General features: G+C 34.3%; 1 long non-coding RNA gene across 1 annotated transcript; it reads left to right on the forward strand.

Annotated features, from left to right (window-relative positions):
- Nucleotides 1-2106: 2106 nt before the first annotated feature.
- On the forward strand, nucleotides 2107-4543 carry LOC149075125 (uncharacterized). The gene is made up of 2 exons (XR_016194283.1): nucleotides 2107-2289; nucleotides 4341-4543. It is a non-coding gene; the product is annotated as an uncharacterized LOC149075125 (long non-coding RNA).
- The last annotated feature ends 1511 nt before the right edge of the window (nucleotides 4544-6054 follow it).

The raw sequence follows: 6054 nt of genomic DNA on the forward strand, positions 1-6054 counted from the left end.
AAATACCCCTGATATTTCCCTTTTATTGAAAAATCCCTAAAATGTTTTAAAAGATCCTTTTTATATTTATTTTTGAACGGCATTTGGATCCGCTCTAAAACCTCCCGAATTCCCACTCTTAAAGTTGGAAGCTAAGTTTTTTCCGAACTCTATTTTCTTCGTATGTGAGGATTTGAAATCAAACTGTTAGTTGATTATTTCTGATTTCATCTATTATCCCTTCAGCATTTAGTTCCGTTCTTGTATTTGAGGAGGGGTGGTGGTGTTTTCTAAAGCACAGTTGCCATGGTGATCTGGTGCCTGGAATTTGTTCATCCCTGTCGTCCCGTCACGTGTATAATGTCATAGCCCGGGATTACACTTTAAAAGTGCTTTTATAAAACTTAAAAATACAACCAATAAGATGATCGATTACATTCAAGCAAATGCAACCGATCTGTTTATTGGTTGTATTTTTCAAGTTCACGCTTTTTGCGTGTTTACAAAACTTTTATAGGGTAATCCCAGCCTTGATTCGAATACCAAATTGGGGAAATCCCAAAAACTGAATTTGTGGCATATTTTGTCCATTTTTGTAGTAAATGAGGTCAAAAAGTAAAAAATACGGTGTCTCAAAGGGTTAAACTTATGAATTGAAACATTAAATTTAATAAAAGTTGTTTATAGTGCCAATTATAAGTGTTGGAAATGTTTGCCTTGTTCTTGGACTACATAGCTCGAAGTCTCGTCCGAACATGGCCCGCATATTGACAGACTGGAAAGTGAAACTGATTATGGAACAATTGCTGCCACCTAATATTTATGGAGAGAACGAGTCTCCTCACCTGGTATCAGCCTTGGGAATAAGATGGCAATAAACCCTTAAGGAAATATTTTTCACATGAGCATAGAGGGCCCGATCTTGAATCCTGTGAACTACGCGGCCGCTGAAGGGGCCAATTTTTAGGGCACCCACTGAAGAGGAGCAGTTTTTTAAAAAATAGAATACCGTTATAGCGAAAAAATGCCGTTTTAACGAAGTTTTCTAATCCCCAGATAAGTTTACATAGGAACAATAAAAAAAACCTGGAGTTCCTTTAATGATTTCTCCGATCTGTTCGCTATAATGGGATTCGACTGTAGTTGATAGATTTTCGTTTGCTTTCTAAATTCATTTTCTTGAGTAATTACAGGAATTTTTCTTGAGAGCAGGAAAACAAGAGCTATGAGGCTTTTTGGATAGACGTCATAATTAGCATCACTACACTGAGGAACGGGCGCAGGATGATCCCCACAGAAATCGGTGTTGAAATTGCAGATTTTACAGTAGAATTGCGTAAATTTAATGGGGATTTCCGCCATATCAATAATTTAAAAAATTGTATTCTTTATTTTCGAAATACTGAGCTCGCTAGAGATACGAAGCCCAGATAATTAAATACAAAATAATTAGCCGGACCTACTTTTGAGTTGGATAGCCATGCAATAACATTATTTCAACTTTTTATTTCTTGAGTGTGAAGTCCCCCCTGTGAAGTTTATGTCCCCTGTATCAATTAATATAGGTTTAAGTTTAAAAAAGAATAATGGCTAATATATATATTACATTGAACTAATTCCGTAACAATTGAGATAATTGGACGGGCAGGTAGATAACTTAGGAAAAAAATCTCATTTCTGCATTTCTTTAATTTATATTCTTTCATGAGTTGCTGAGGAATTCATGTTGGATGCAGTTTGTTTGTCCCTCAAAGAAAAAGCTAAATATCACGTGATCTAAAAAGCCTAATTGATAATTGTTGCCAACAATGATCGTTAGTTTGGAAAGCCAAGTCCCCTTTCTGTACAGACCAGACTAAAATCGAATTCCCCCCTCCTCGGTCCTGAACAAAGCCGCTTGTAAGTTCTCTTACGGCCGTATTCACCGTCCAGGTTCAGAACGCGATCCAGGTTCTAAACCGCGTTTCACCTCAAAATTGGTATTCACCACCCCTGAATCGAGATCCACGGACCAGCTTTTCGAGCCTGAAACTGAACCTCCGATATCGGCGATCCAGCAGGGTGGATCGAGTTTCAGCGCATGCGCAGTGAACATTATCGTCGCTGCAAACACAAACATCGACATCTAATGGCGGTCGCGCTGAATTGTTTTTACGATGACCCGAAATGAAATAGGGAATTTAGAAAAATTTATTAATTATAGGGTGATGAGTGACCGCGTTTAGGTATTAAATATATGTTAAGTAATTATCCCCGATCAATGAAAGCTCTCAACTACTTCTTGAAGCCATCAACAAGTGACGAAAGAAGGTGAGTAATGATACTTCTCTATGATTTCCTTCAAATCTGAACTTCATTCGCTAACAAAATGATCATTATCAAATAATAATAGAATTGTATGAGTAATATACTCATGTATTGATATTAATGACAAATTCGTCTTTATGGTACCTGAAACAGGGTCGTAGTGGGCAGGGCCGTCTAAAGAACACCATGGGCCCCCGGGCCAAGTGGCTTTTCTGAGGACCTACCAGGTAAATTACAGAAAATTTCAACCAAATCTCATTTTTGTGAGGCCCCTCTTCTCTCGAGGCCCCTGGGCCGTGCCCGGGTAGGTCCATCCGTTAAGGCAGCACTGGTAGTGGGCTCTTTCGATGCAGACTTTTTTCTTGAGTGGGGGCCCCTGAAAGTATTATTATGTAAAATAAAGTGTACATTTTTGTGAGGGCCCCCATTCTCTCGGCCCTCTGGAAGTGCTCCGGTTGCCCCAGCTTATTTACGGTCCTGACCTAGAGGTTAAAATGGCAGGGTATTGTGTCACGCTTTTGAAGTTTTTTCCTCTCTGAAAATAATGTAACATTGGTCTGAAAAGAAGTCATGAATATCTCTCTTGAATTGCAGGAATAGTCACTTGTATATAGTGTATACAAAAAAATTTTTTTTTGTATTACTTGTATACAAAAAAAAAAAATTTCCCTAACCAGGACCATCTTAAGAGCATGATGCCCCCCCCCCCGAGACGAGAAATTTTTCTGTGGCCCTACCTGGTAAATTCTAGAAAATTTCAGCCAGATCTCATTTTTGTGGGGCCCCTTTTTCTCTTGAGGAGCCTCGTACATTAAGAACTCGCAAAATGTACTAGGCAAAAGCAATCATTACAGTAGTGCATTTTAATTCCTAAACAATGCAATATTCACCAACACTCTAAAATATAGATTTGTGTATGAAATGTTTCGTCTCTAACATGAAAATATTTATATTAATGCCAAGCAAAATATATTACCTTTTTTTAGCTTTTACCTCTTGGCAATAATATATTTATTTGATACTTTGCTGCTGTGTGTAAACATGACATTTTCCTTCTATATTCAGTCGATCTCGCTTATAATATTCCCATGTATAATATTTTCCTGCTTAGTACTCAAACTAATTTTTATTAAGATTTCCTGTTTAAAGCATTTTACCTGCTTACATTTTTCATGGTAATTTTTTGAAAAAAAAAAAAACCTTTATAAGCAGAATCGACAGTATTTGCACAAATGAAAACACGTGCACAACAAAAAATATTTTCTGTGATGCACTCTCATTATCCAAAATCATATAATTATCAGCTCATTTCATTCTATTTGTGCATCAGTATTTTGCATATAAATATCAGTTCATTCGTTTATTATTTACAGTTAAACCTCACTACAATGATACTTGATATAAAAATAAATCCCTCTACATCAATATTTTGAAAGTCTTGTTTGGAAATTCCTATAGTATAATGTTAAACTGCTGCCACTCAATTACAGATGTGAGATGAGAATATTAATATGAGAAATAACTTGAGAATAATTATTATTTTTGATAAGAATATTCCCCAGTAATTTATAAAAGTAGTCTTTCCAAAGAATGTTCTCTAGGATATTATGTATAATTATATTATAAATAACTGGAGAATATTCTTATTAAGAATAATAAGAATATTCTCAAGTTATTTACAATAGTAGTCCTTCGTTGTAATATTCTCAAGAATTTTACATCTCTAATCTTAATACAACAGCAGTCCTTCTACAATGATATTTTTAGTGTGTGATCATACCTTTCGTGCTCAAAACACTAATTCAAAAATTCATGAAATTACTTTTTGGAACCTTATTTATGTGCAGTTCATGCCAGCATTGGGCAATGATTGAGTGAAATTTATAATATTTAAGTAATCTATCATTACATAACTAGTACCACGTGATTGCTGATTACATGTGCTCTATTCGTATTATGCAGTATGATTTCACTGTATTTGAAACACATGAGTGTGATTTGCTTCATTCTTTAGGGAAATTTTTTTTATGAAAACTATGTTTTTAATTTTTCAGATGAAACAAGTATTTGGGAGCAAAAGTAGGGTAAAAACACATCTATGATAAAATGTGGCCACTGAAGACAAGCTGACTCAATCACAGAAGAAAATCTCAATATTTATTTACAATGTTTGTGTGTGTGTTATACGTACCATTATTTTTTTTAGCAATCTCAAATACTTCCATATAAATATGAATAAATTATTTTTGATAATTGATTTGTCGTTATTTCTTAAGTGAGGAAAATGTTAGCTTTTTTTTACGTAGTTTGAATTTGTGCCTTAATTATGTTCAAGTTACAGTGTAAATTTTGAAAGTAACGAATTACTAGATTGTGATTATCATGTAAATACAGTATATATTTTTAAAAAATCCAGATTTAACTACCAATCCTGCTAGTAAAAAGAGGGATGGAAAATGATTTTGTTGATGAATAGTGACGTTGAATCTATCAATATATGTCAAGTTTTTTTAATTTTTAGTCTTGGCTATTAGTTTACCCTTTAGTTAAACATGATTCAAAGGCAATGCATTTTACACATTAAAAAAAAAAAAATTGTCCATACACTAATGCTTGTATTGACTGTCAGATTTGAAACTTCGTTTACAGATTTTTTTATTTTTACGAATCTTAAAGCTAATCAAAAACTAGTACACATGTTAGAACAGTTTTTTGTTGAAAAGGAAACTGTTGGGTTTAGCATTTTATACATTGAGAGAGGGGGGGGGGGGGGGGGCACATCTTGTGTGTAGGAAGGATTGCGTGCAACTATCATACAAGTTTCAACAAATATAATTACAAAAAATCAGTCTCAGATATTAACTTATTTGGCTAATAGGAAATATAGCATCACAAGAATTACTATTAGCATTAGTGCTAATTACTATTAGCATAAAAAAATTTTTTGGAAATCAAATTCACTGAATTTTGTACTTTTTCATTTTAATATGTGTATCTAAAAATGTGATTTCAGGTACAAAACAATCATAATTTAAAAAATATTCAGATAAAAATTATTTTTTGAAAAATATCCAAATTTATTAGTATTTTTTAAAATATAAATTTTACACAATTGCGACCGTCCTTTTTCCCTTCATTTCATTCACGATTAATAAAATTTGTATGTGCTGATACATTTTTTTTTTTCTTCAAAGCAATGAAAAGCGCATAAGCTGAATGTATGTGCGATATATAATTTATCTAATCTGAGAATATTAGCAATTCCGTAGCGAAATGAAAAACCATCATTATAGATATAGCGGAAGTAGGAAAGAAAACCGTAGCTGGAATGAAATGGAATTTCCATTAAAAAGGGGATGATAAAACCATATTTTGCTTATCGAAAAAAAATTGTTGAAAAACGTAAACACAAGAATCCAACCGTTGAGTTTTCTACTTCATTAGAAGATCAAAAACCCTTCATCCAATCAGCGTCGGATCTACTTTCGCCAAGCTAATATACGCCAAATACTCGCCAACTGAACCGAGTTTCACTTGATACGCATTCGAGACTCACTGGTGAATGCCAAATTCGTTCTAAAACTGAAACGGGTTTCAACTGATCCGCGTTTCAGGACCGTGAGTGGTGAATACGGCCGTTAATGCACCTTTGGTCCTGAAGGTCGATTGTGGGAAAACAGATGGGCCCCCGTACAATATGGTAATGTACCTAAGTACCGTGAAATAAGCTTAGCCGATTCGAAAACAAGGTGAAAAATCACGAATTCT

The sequence above is a fragment of the Pholcus phalangioides genome, unplaced genomic scaffold (genome assembly GCF_987345545.1).
Source record: "Pholcus phalangioides strain wild (caught in Gottingen) unplaced genomic scaffold, Ppha-v1.0 ptg000016l_1, whole genome shotgun sequence".
NCBI classification, from domain to species: domain Eukaryota; kingdom Metazoa; phylum Arthropoda; class Arachnida; order Araneae; family Pholcidae; genus Pholcus; species Pholcus phalangioides.